The sequence below is a fragment of the Squalius cephalus genome (assembly GCF_949319135.1).
Source record: "Squalius cephalus genome assembly, chromosome: 2".
NCBI classification, from domain to species: Eukaryota; Metazoa; Chordata; class Actinopteri; order Cypriniformes; family Leuciscidae; genus Squalius; species Squalius cephalus.
Genome location: NC_137123.1, coordinates 9,958,709 through 9,971,340, shown reverse-complemented (window position 1 = coordinate 9,971,340; position 12,632 = coordinate 9,958,709). Strand labels below are relative to the sequence as shown.

Genomic DNA, 12,632 nt, shown 5'->3' with positions numbered 1-12,632 from the left:
GAATCTGTGCGAGGATTTGTCTGGTTGTGATCATTTTGAACGGCCGTCTCATGAGGGCTTTGTTCAAATGTCTCAGATCTAAAATAGGTCTTAACGCTCCGTCCTTCTTGGGTACGAGGAAGTAACGGGTGTAAAAGCCCGACTCGCTCAGAGAAGGATGAACCTGTTCTATAGCCCCTTTGCACAGCAGCTTCACTATTTCTGCTTGAAGCAGGTGCGCTGCCTCTAAACTCACTTTAGTCTCCGCCTGCGCTAGAAAGCGCGGGGGGCGACGAGCGAATTGAAGCGAATAGCCGTGTTTTATAGTATTCAGCACCCATTCTGACGCGCCCTGAATAGCTTCCCATGCTTTTGCACGCATAGCTAGGGGTCGAATGGTCTCTGGGTTCAGATCGCCGCTCTGCGCGGGATGGGGAACCTGTATCAGAGAGGATGGGGCGGCGCACGCGCTGCCGGTGCTCGAACACGGGGGCTGGTAAACAGTGCTGACTGGCTGTACAGCATATGATGGCTCGATCCCTATGGATGGAGCGCGTTTTGCTGCTGAACACCCCTGGCGTGAGAGCGCCGTGGGGGTTATCGTGTCTGAAAGTGAGTGCGCGTGCTCGTGAGCGGGCGCAGAGTTCATACTTATAACACGGCCAGTGTTTGGGAGCTTTAGAAGGTCTGTAACCCGAGGTAACTGAGTGGCAGAGCGAGCAGCGGGTAGGTGTGAGCACAGAGTTGTGGGCACATTTACTACACTTAGTACTCGAGCGGCGTGTGTCCGCTTTATGAGAGTGTGCCCTGAGCGCGTTACCATGGGGACCATGTTTGTGTGTAGTGGTGAGCACATGGGAGTGGGCACATTTTCTACACTTATGACACCTTCGGCCAGAGCCAGAATGTTTGTGAGCTTTAGAGGATCTGCAACTCGGGGTAACTGTGTGACAGAGCGGGCAGTGGGCACATTCTCTACGCTTAGCACTCGAACGGCGCGTGCCCGCTTTATGAGAGTGCGCTCTGTGAGCGTTACCGGGGAGACTGTGTTTGTGTGTAGCAGTGAGCACGTGGGAGTGGGCACATTTTCTACACTTATAACACCATCGGCGTTATAGGAAACTGATAGAGCCGAGATGCTTCGATGGCTCATATGTTTAGACGCTCATAAATACTCAAGCACCATCCTGTGAGCGGGAGGGTGTGAGAAGCGGGTTCGCTTTCTGTATGTAAGAAAGCTGGCCGCGAGCTCGGAGAAGCCAGCAGAAAAAATATTTATCTGCCGCCAGAGCCGGACTCGAACACGGGTCTCTGGCGCGGTAGCCTAATGTTCTGCCACTGAGCCACAGGGAAACACATAAGCTTTTAGTTAGTGCGAGCGTATGACCGAGCGCCGTGTTTCGTTTCGGCGTTTGTTTGCAGGCGCGCGTGTATTAAAACAGGCTCGTTTACTGCAGTATTAGTATTTCCAGCCGCCTGAACTTAGAGGGGACTGAGAAATATGCGAGAATTGGAGGTAGTCCGGCCTAGGCGGGACGAAAACACTCTCTCTTCCTCTTTTCGCCGGTGCTCGTAACGTCCGCTCTGATATCCCTTGAGAACGGCGCAGTTGCGCGGCTCGAACAAAGGGAGAGAGAGCGGGAAGATGTCATCATGTGCTGTGACATCGTTTGTTTGCAGGCGTGCGTGTATAAAAACAGGCTTGTTTACTGCAATATAGATATTTCTAGTCGCCTGAGCTTAGGAGGGGACTGAGAAATGTGTGAGAAACGGAGGTGGCCGGTGAGTGACGCGCGCGACCGAGACGCGGGGTAGCTTTCTTATAACGTAAAGGAAGCCAGCCCATGACCGTCTACTTCTGACATCCCTTGTGAGCGGCGCGTTTGCGTGGCTCGAACAGAGGGGGAGAGCGCAGGAAAGGGCGTGCGTCATCCGGGGGGGGTAGCTTTCTTGTAACGTAAAGGAAGCTATAGCCCGAGACCGTCCGTTTCTGACATCCCTTGTGAGCGGCGCCGTTTGCGCGGCTTGACAGAGGGGAGTAAGCAGCTGTCTATGATAGCAGCGCTGTCTGCTTCATCCCCTGAGGCGACGGCAGTGCGGGCGAGCGAGCGCAGATCACAGGCGGTCCCTGTCGCTGAGCGGGGCTCTGGACGAGCCACAGGAATTGCGAGGCGTTTTGCAACAAACGCCTCACGCTCTTTTAGATGCAGTGTGTCGCGGTAGGCGAACACACAAACACACACAACACAGAGCAGAAAAGGATATAATTCGCCGGATAGCAGAGCAGGCAGGGAAGGCTGAAGGTGGCGAAGACGGCCGGCTTCCTCAGGCTGATATCCTCGGCGTGCTGGTTGCTTGTTTCAACGGCGGCTGCTTCCTCAGAGTCCAGCGATGCGGAGAGCGTCGCTGAAGAGACAGAAATCAGTGAAGCAGCCTCTGAGCCTCGCTTATATACGCTAAGCCACACCCCTTTTCGCGGGCTGTGACGCATGAAGCGCGCCAAGCGCGCTCATTGGACGTGACGTCACGCCAAGGGCTCAGCAATAGGCTGCTGCAGTTGCCGCAGGGCAGCCAATGGGCACGCTAGTTAGCCTGCCCTAGGTCTGCATGCTGCCGCACTGCGTTGACAAGATTATTAAAAATTAAGGATAATTTTTTGGCTTCAGTATCTCGAGAAAGAAGACTTTCCCGCAGCGTAAGCTACTTACGCAATACGAGAGAACCTCTCGTAAGAGAACTCTCTTCAGTACAGTGTGATTGTTTTATGTATCTTGTGAAAGGGTTTATAATGTTGTTGATGAACTTCAGTCAGTCTTTCTTCATCTTATTGTTTGTTCAGATCAACAGGAAGATTCTGCAGTGAGAGGCGGAGCACAAATGAACCAATCCTGAGCTCTGTAGGCGGAGCCACCGATGATTGACAGGGATCATCATTGATGAGTCACAAGAGATTAATTTCTATATAGTTTAAGAAACATGATGTAACAGTGGAATTAAATGAAAGTTAAAAGCTGGTGAATTGTTATTGTCTAAATATATGTTAAAATTAAGTCAAAACACCTAAAGTGATGTTCAGTTGTGGCAAACAGTCTATGCTTTCTCATTTTACAACATTTTCCTGCTTTTAAATCATAATTGATCATTTTATTCTGATAATGGAATTCATTCACAATGGAAAATGAATCTTTTTTTTTTCTTTTTTTTTTTCTCAAAGTGCTCAATATAATCAGCTTTTGTTATTCTGTCTTTTGTGTTCATGTAACTCTCCCTTTAAATGTTTTTACATTTTTTAAATTGTATTTGTGATCGTCTCATATTTGCTTGTACAAACCTTAAGGGCTCATAGATCCTGCAGTATTGATATATATCGATTCTCACAAGCTACTTATTTGGTATTGATTCCATTAAAAAATATCAATATTAAAATTGTTAATGACAAAACTTGGGTTTCTGCATCACTTTTATTTGTTTTTAATACATGTTTCATGTTTGCTCCAAAACACTCCTGACATTTAGCTGGAGTTTGCTGGTGTGATATGCCTTTAAGTCTAATTATTTTTTTCTTCTAAAAATAATTTAGAAAAATCACATAGCAATTTAAGAAATAACTGTTTTTTTACATTGGCATTGTTAAAACTGTAAGAAAAAGTATTGGTATCGGATCAAAATAAAAAAGTTTGTAATCGCCCATCCCTAACAATCCCTCAAACTGCCACCAGAGGTCACCATCTCCTGCGTCTGACATCAACCTCGATGAGCCTCACCTGTAAATCACTATCATTCATCTTCATTCTTCAACAAAGAAAAAGATCATCATTTTTCTTTAGTTTTAGTCCTATTGTTGTCTTGTTGAAGGAGAGGAATTTACAGTTAAAGACCAGGACCAGATATGATGAATGAAGACCAGGAGTCAGAAGTGCAGTCAATTGATGAAAGTTTTCCTGAAGAAAGTTTGCAGTTTCATCAGCAGAATCAGCTTCAATACTCAGACAGGAGTTCGTAGACTGTTCTGCTGTAGTTTCCCATTTTCACACCAATTATCCTCTCACACAGTCGCTACGTCATCACGTTGTCTCGTTTGTTCGTGTCTGTTCAGAGTTTCGGTAGTGAGGCGTGGCCTAAGCCAGCTCACGCTATCCATACAGTGTGTTTGTAGCATTCAGTAGGAAGAAGCAGTCAGGCAACAGGAGGTGACAGTAACTGTAAGTGTTTTTGTATCTTTTGTTTCTCGTATCTTTGTAAAGACCAGCGACTCTACCTGCGCGACTCCACCGAGCAAGGACACCGACAAGGCACTTGAGTATTATTTTTCTTGTTATTTCCTTCCTTCTTCTTCTACACAACTTGTTCTCATCTTTCTTGTGACCTGTCTTCACTATGTGCTTCCAAATCCCTACTATTACTAACACACGTAAATCAAATGTCACACATAGGAGGCAGAGCAATCCTAACAACCTGCATACTTTTCTTCTAGTACATTACTTTCTTTTCCTATCAGTCTCTGGAATTGCCAGTCTGCTGTAAATGAAGCTGATTACATCTATTTCTAGTCATTCAGGTCTCAGCGTCATGGCCCTGACTGAGACCTGGATCAGACCAGAGGACACCACCACACCGGCTGCCTTCTCCACTCACTTCACTTAACTTAACCTGCCTCAGGACACAACACACACTCCTCCCACAGGCCACCTTTACAATCATTCCGGGGCCTCCAAAACATCCCTATATCCCTATATGTTTATCCACCAATCAAGAGCAGCAATAGACTAGGCTGTTTGTCCATTGGATATAACAACTGTCATTTACCTGTAGTAAAACCAATTAATATCACTGTTTAAATGTGAGTCACTCCCACCCTCTGAATGTATGAATGAAGAGATTGCATATGATGAAGAATAAAATCCAACGTTTCTTCAAATTGATCTGATGGAGCCGAAACGAGCACATCCCTCAGGGGCTGCTAAGCGTAAGGCTATGCAGGCACGCACAGAAAGTGCAGCTCGTGATGCAGGCATCATCTATTTTGGAGTGATTGTAATGTATTGTAAAAATAAACAGAGCCTGGCGATCAGCGTCATTTTGGGATAGATCATTTGACGGTTATTCTGAGTTTAAAAGAGCGTGAGCACCGTTGATGGACTGAATTCGCTTCTGACACTTTGAATCCAAGTGTACAATGCAGAATTTTGTTAGAAAATAGGAATACACTCCAAACGAACCGTCTGAAAGATTCTGTTCGCGGAAATAAATTGGACTTCCAGGCTTGGAAAAATGCCTTTTATTTATCATTTATGACAATTATTGATGTTAAAATCATACTAACATTATAAGGGCACCCTAGGAAACATTATAAAAAAATAAAATAATGCAGTGTATGACCCCTTTAAAAAAAAGCAGAAGAGTGCCCCTGTAGGCGAATATCACAAATTCAATTCTTCCAGTTGACTTTTTTTCTTTGTGTGTGTGTGTGTGTTTACCTTAATTAAAGTTAAATTAATATGCACATTTAGGCCTAAGTAAAAATATAAAAATACTGATAACACGTTTTGTATAAATAAAATGGTTAGGAATCATATTTGTTTCAAGTGCTTTTTATTTAAAGTGTAAGTTGCAGGTTAACCACCACAGCCAATTAATGTGTAAATTAAAGTGCTCTATATGTATATATGTAATTATTTCTGTCTTAAAATGCGTTAAAATGACATTTATTGGGGTTTCTTCAAAGGTAGCGTGTTTTTACGTTAACTGGGTGATGACGTCATAAGAGGCACTCGCAACCCATACTCTGCTAGATTCCTACTGTATTATGGCTATTTGGAGAACGACTGAGGATGTGGGAAACCATCAAATTCTTTATGGACCACAGTCGTCGTGTAGAATAGCAAGGAGGGACAACGACTGAAGACATTATTTACTTACATGGTGTCAGTCCAAATCAGAGATGCACATACTGCACAGGCACCAATCGCTAGTCTCATCGACGCCTCAAACGTCATGTAATACCCTTCCTCAATCCACGCTTTATCAATTTCTCACGATTTAATTAGCGATGTTTATTATCAAAAAAGAAAAAGAGAGATCGATGTCCCCATCACTGTGTTTGTGTGGGCTATGCCACCCAGTTGAATCAGCAGTGGAGAGTGTGTGCTGCCATGTGGTGAACGCGTTTATGAGTTTAGTGGAACAGCTCGACGCGCGACCGGCTGATCTGACGTGTCTGAACCCGGTGCCTGAACCCGTTTGTTTTGCGAATAGCTTATTCTCATTTCAGGCAGGATCACGGCCCTCTTGAAGTCAGCACACACGAGTATGTTTACAATTGAGTTATTTTATCCATAATTTTTTTATCATATAAAACATACAACCAAGAGTTTTGTGGTATGTTTGTGTTGTTGTGAGCTTACATCCCCAACCCCCTCATTGAAATAAATCTAAAAAACAGTAGACAGAAGACATGAATTTAATTTCAATAAAATTTGTTTATTATTATTTGGTTATTGTTATTATACCCGTGAAAAATCTGTTAAATCTGAAAAGACTCAAAGGTTAGACAAAATGTGATACATTTAGTATAGTATCTTGCTATATGATTTTGGAAGTCCTATCAAACAGAATAATAATGAAGAGTCAAAGCTTAGACAAGATTTGAAACATTTATTAGATGGTTGCATTCTGGGACTCACACATGCACAAACACATGCAAAGTGACGCATGACAAAACAACTAAAAGCTCCCACCACCAGGTACAATTACAAGCAAATAAAAGACAAAGCAACACTAACATGCAACAGCACACAATGACAGACAATGGCAAATGACATGCAGAATTGCAGTGACAGGATCCCACCACCAAGTAAAATTGCAGAACAAAAGGAGAAGGCGCAACCAACAAACAACCACTACAAGCACACAGAACACAAACAAAACAAAAACATGCAGCATGCAAAAAATAATGAAGGGTACCGAGAACGATACATACCCACTCACTCATACCTTTACTCCGGTAGGGTCATGGCTATAAAAAACAAAGAGGTTATGTTACAGCTGCCAATTACAAAAATCACAAAATTTAGGAAATGATTACGGTATGATTATTTATAACAGATTCTAAATTCAACTTTTGCTAAAACGTGATTTTTGTGTAAGATAAAAGTTAACTGCTTCCTATTTTGGAATTTGATTAAAGGATTTTGAGATGGGGGCAGAGCAGGTGCTATTCAAGGAAGCACTGGATTCTCTGAGTGCCTCAGGCGATCTGGTGTAGCTTTCTTGTAAGGACTGTATGAGTGCTGATGCATATCCTGGGGAAATGAAAAACATGTAGATCACATTCACTGATTACCAAGGTCTCATGCATACATATCCAAATATGATGGAAACTGACTGAAACTACTGACCATATGAGGCCTTCTGTTTAACTGGCCGGACTGTGTGTTCACCTTTCCGGAACCTTGGGTATTGCACGGCATACTTTGCAACACCACCACTTGTTTGCACAACTTCGCGGCTGCCATTACAGTTGTAGTGCAGAGCTGCCAACAGAAGTCTATAGAAAATCACAAAATGAGAGCAGATTTTGAGATAGAAATATCAGATGTCTGTATGACATGCCAATATGAGACGTAATTAATCCATTTCGCAACACTGACCTACTGTACATCCCAAGGTAAGAAAACCCTGTGTGTTTGGGAGCGAAGAGCAGGATGAGGGAGTGAAACGCCTCAAGGGAAAAGGTTTGGTGCTGTGGCGACAGCTGCTTCACATCCTTCAGCAAGGATGCCTTTGTGACAACACCCTCTAGTTTCACCGCAACCGTTGAGCTTGTAGGAAAAAAAAAAAGTCCCAAACAAAACATTTTGTTTTACCCTGATTAAATTGTATTAAAACACAGGTTCCAGCAAAAAATCTCTCAGGTCACATTATCATAAAACCATAGAGTACACATATTTCATGGTGTATACCTGGTTCTAGCCACTCCTTTTTCCGTTGCTCCCCATCCAGAGGTAGATGAGCACAACAGGGAAAGGCAGGAGTGTCATGCTCATGGATGTCCTGTATGTGGTTCACCATGCTCTTCCCCTTGGCCTCCATGACCTCTGGGTTGCCATCAGGAGTGGAGGCTGCAGTCCAGTAGAGGTGGTTTATAATTGCAGGCCTCCACAACATCAGGTCCCCACAGTCCTTTTCCTTGGCCGCTGTATCCAAAGCCTTGCTGAGACCTTGTTTACAACAAATGGAAAGTATTATATCGATGGAAATGTAATTTCAAGAATTACCTTAAAGCTTCCAACATCGGGATACATACCTTTTTCCGACATGCCAGACATCAAAGAAATGCCTTGTCCCCTCAGTACACATTTCCTCTCGCACCCACTTGGCAACCTTAAAAGTAATACACAAACTGTTAGGAAGCTTGCACTATCTTGCCATCATTGCATCAGCATGAGTACATTATTCTGGCATCAGTGTATATTATACCATCCCTGTCATCATTCAGGACCTCGGGAGGATGGGTGGTGACCTAATTGTTGCAGGTGACTGTAGTTAATGCACTATTTACATGGTCTGATATGCTTTGTCAGTGTAAGACTTACTTATTCCCAAGTCTCCTTGACATTTTGGCAAGAATTGAAACCACTCAGTAATAGAGGGGAGAATTTATACATCTATATTGTATATCTTTGTATTTACCTGGCGATGCCTGTCGGTGATGAGGGTCGACACTTGAAGATCCTGCCCCCTGAGGAGGGTTATGCTCCTCTTCAAACCCTCTAACTCGTACCAGTTTCTATTTGGGACCTCTGAGCACTTCAACATGACACAATCAGTGTAAGTGGATAAACTTTCTTTCTTTGTCTGATAACATCACACTTACCTGGACAAGCTGAAGGTCGACAACCTTATTTATTCTCTCCTCAATCAGCGAGTAGGTCCCGTATTTCGCACAATGTCCAGGAGAGTCTGACCTGGGTATGATTATTTGTATTTATTTGTATTTTTTTGTAATTGTAATTATGTTAAAGATACAACATAGCACATCAGACCATGTCATCTGTAAACATGTATCATATTAACATCAGGCAAATTGTGCATTACCTACAGTCCCCTGCTACAATCACCCCCCATCTCCTTCAATTCACTTATTATGGTTGCTTGTTCTTCCTGCCAGGCCTGAATGACGATGGGGATGGTGTAGTAACTCTGGTGGCGGAAGAATGTATTCGCGCTGATACACTGTAGACCAAATAATGTCAGCATTCTGAGAGTTTGGGTTGGTAGACATCCCGAAAAATGAATTGCCCCACTCAGAAGTAGGTTGCAGGCTGGCATGTTTCTGTGCAAAATTGTCTGGTTTTGCCAGAACCGCTGGAAGCCACATGTTGCACAGACCTACCATATGCAGAAAATAAATCAGAAAATTATCAGGTCACTGTGGAATAAGTAAAACACTAAAATCCACTCTATCACTCTATATAAGGTTCACTCTATATAATTTTTCAAACATGTTCTTCTTACCTGCTTTATTTTGATAAATGTGCCACCCTGCTGCACCATCCTACCGTTAGATTCACTACAACAGGCAGGGCAAATGGTGAACAGGGCCATCAGCTGGTCTTTGCACACAATGTATTTATCTGGACCACTGTAAAACAAAAAGAGAATATTAGATACTTCATTCATCCCAGGGGGAATGTATGTATCCAGTAGCTTATACAACCACACTGCAACACAACACACATAAACATATCTCACACACATGAAAATAACTCACAGAAATGTAAAAAGTAAAGTAAAGGGCATGTAAAGTGATACAAAGGCTTGGTAGGGACTGACCCTGTGATACATTGACCATGACAAGGTGCTATGGTAGACAGACATCACAGTTTAGCTAGCCATCAATGGTGCTGAAAGTTAGGAGGCTTATCGTCTCACTTTAGGTCAGAGTCACTTGGATGAGGTGGCGGCTCCTCATATGATGCCTCCTCATCTGAGGACACGTCCTCTTCATCAGGCACCCAGGATGTGTCACTTCTGATGAAAGACGCCTCTTCATCACTTTTATCAGGACTGGCAAGGGGTGTAGATGTTCTTATACGTGTGGTCTGTGTCCCCACACTGACCATCTTGGGCCTTACCTGCACAGCTGTGTCAGAGAAGCATAAGACAAACATAGCCACAATGACAATGATGGTATAATAATGCTGCTATGTTTTGGTTTAAACAACAATAGCTTATTAATCAGTGTACATATATGAATGTGAATAATACATACAGTGTGATTTTGGAATATGTTTACTGACGTTTAGCCTCCACTACAACCCTGAACCCCAGACTAAAATATATCCCTAGACTTACCAAAGGACTTTCCATGAGGTTTCAGATCACACTGCGACCCAGTGTGACATAGGCCAGATGCAGGTGGAAGGGTTTCGGGCTCAGGAATGTCAGGATTTTCTTGGAGTGTTACATTTTCCAAAATCTTGTGTGAGAACCAGTGAAAACGGGGGAGAATCACAAGCATAATGAGTAAGAAAGTATGTAAACATGTATTTATATGATACATTGTCTAACACAGGTCGTATGAGCAAACACTCATGGCAAGGCATTTAACGTTTGGGAGCTATGCGAGAAGATAGCCTTATCACTACTCCTAACTTTCAGCACCAGTGATGGCTACAGTAGCTAAAGTGTGTTATGTCTGTCTGCCTCGGGTATGCTAATATTTACTTCTGGATATTTTAATTTAGCTTTGGAAATTTTCACGAAGTATGCTTTTCTAATAATTCTAGTAGTATTAGTCGTAAGACGTTAGAGGGAGTGCACTCTCAAAAACAAAGTGAAGGCGAAGTGAGGTGGCACTGGTATTTGTTGCGCTCCTCAGACGAACAACGTCTAGCTCTTCCACCAGTACGCTCAGGCCAATCCAAACTTTTTCATCCGTCCTCACTGGTGGTAGAACGCGCTCCCTGTCCCTAACGTTATACTAGAGCAGGGACATCCCTCTTCAAAAAACTCATGAAGACCCCGCTCCTTAGAGAATATCTCCTCTCGTAGCACTACTTACAACTAACCTGGCTAATTCTGGCAATTACCACCTGACTAGAACTGACACTTGACTGTACAAAAACAGCTCTCACTGACGCACATACTAGCCAACTATTGTAGAATAGCTGAAACTTACCTCAGTCAACTCTCGCTTTCGGCGGGCACACCCAATCTTCACAGGCTTCTTTATCCGGACAGGACAGGCAGAGGAGCAGGAATGGGAATGCCGTGAGGGAATGGCATCCGAAATGAGTTTAACCCGGCATTTAAACCCCATGTTAAGCCGACACACGTCTCGAGGGTCATAGTCATCGTCAGTGAAGTGCTCGCTACATATGACGGCTGACTTGGTCACAGAGGCAGCAGTAAAATCCGCCCGCTTGGTAGCCACAAACCTCACCCAGGCACGAATCAACCTTTTGGCCTTGGGGAAATTGTGGACCCTGTGCCCTGTTTTGGACGAATTTGTACATCCCGCACAAACACAACGGTTTACCATTTTGCTAGCGTACTATGGATTATGCCGGTAACTCTACTAGTGAAGTTCCTCTTATGACGTCACGCCTCATCTAGTGGAAGGGAGCGGGAGTGCTTAAAACCACTGTTAAAAGTGCCAACTTTTCATATTATATTCAGCATTTTGGTATAAAAAACAATGGTGGGCGGTTTTTATCTTTATGTTTAATAAACACATTGCATTATCTTCGTGAAAAATTTAACCTGCAACTTACACTTTAATGATGTTTTAATTTGAAATTTATTTATTTATTGATGAGGATAACCCCTTGAGATGAAACATCTCGTTTTCGAGGGGGTCCTCGAAACATAGACTAAGATAATACAACACATATACATTCACACACACAAAAGCTCTCCCTCGTCCCACCTCACCTGACCCAACAAGTCATTATTGGAAACAAATCCATGTATAAAACACATTGTGATGTTTGGATGCATGACAACATTTACATATACATATCTCAGACTCACACCCAAACCCATACTCACATATATACACATAAATAAGAAAAAAGGACAAAAAGCAACCCACATATTGGGTATAAAAAAACAAAATCAAAGAAAACAATTACAATTTGATTGCAAATAAACAAAAAGAGATGTTTTGAAGGAACGAAAGGAAGTAACAGATCTTAGAGACCCAGGTAGACTATTCCATTCTGAAGGGGCTTTAAAATTGAATGCACATCTACCACTCTCTTTAGAGATGTTTGGCACAGTAAAAGAGAGATATTCAGTGTGTCTCAATCTATAACTGGGTCTATATGGAATTAAGTATTCCTTCAAGTAAGAGGGGTAATCATAGTACATACATTTGAAGATGACCTGATACCAGTGATACTGTCTTCTGGCTTTTGGTGATAATAAATTCAATGAGTCATACATTACACAATGGTGAGTAGTAAATGGGCATCTCAACACAAACCTACATATATTATTGAAAGCAACATTTAATGCTTTCAAATTTGCTTCGGATGCGTTTTGATAGACAACATCTGCATAATCTAGTATGGGAAATATTAATTGTGACACAATTCTTAACCTAATTAATTGAGTAAAACAGTTAATAGAACGATATAATATTCGTA

At 42.8% G+C, this 12,632-nt stretch overlaps 1 protein-coding gene across 2 annotated transcripts in view; it reads left to right on the top strand.

Annotated features, from left to right (window-relative positions):
• LOC307152412 (B-cell receptor CD22-like) overlaps nt 1-3,416 on the top strand; it is a 44,699-nt gene extending 41,283 nt beyond the window's left edge. For both annotated transcript variants that reach the window (XM_079861010.1, XM_079861011.1), the window contains one exon: nt 2,819-3,416. The gene's annotated coding sequence lies outside the window, so the exon portion shown is untranslated. The remainder of the gene's footprint in view (nt 1-2,818) is intronic.
• The last annotated feature ends 9,216 nt before the right edge of the window (nt 3,417-12,632 follow it).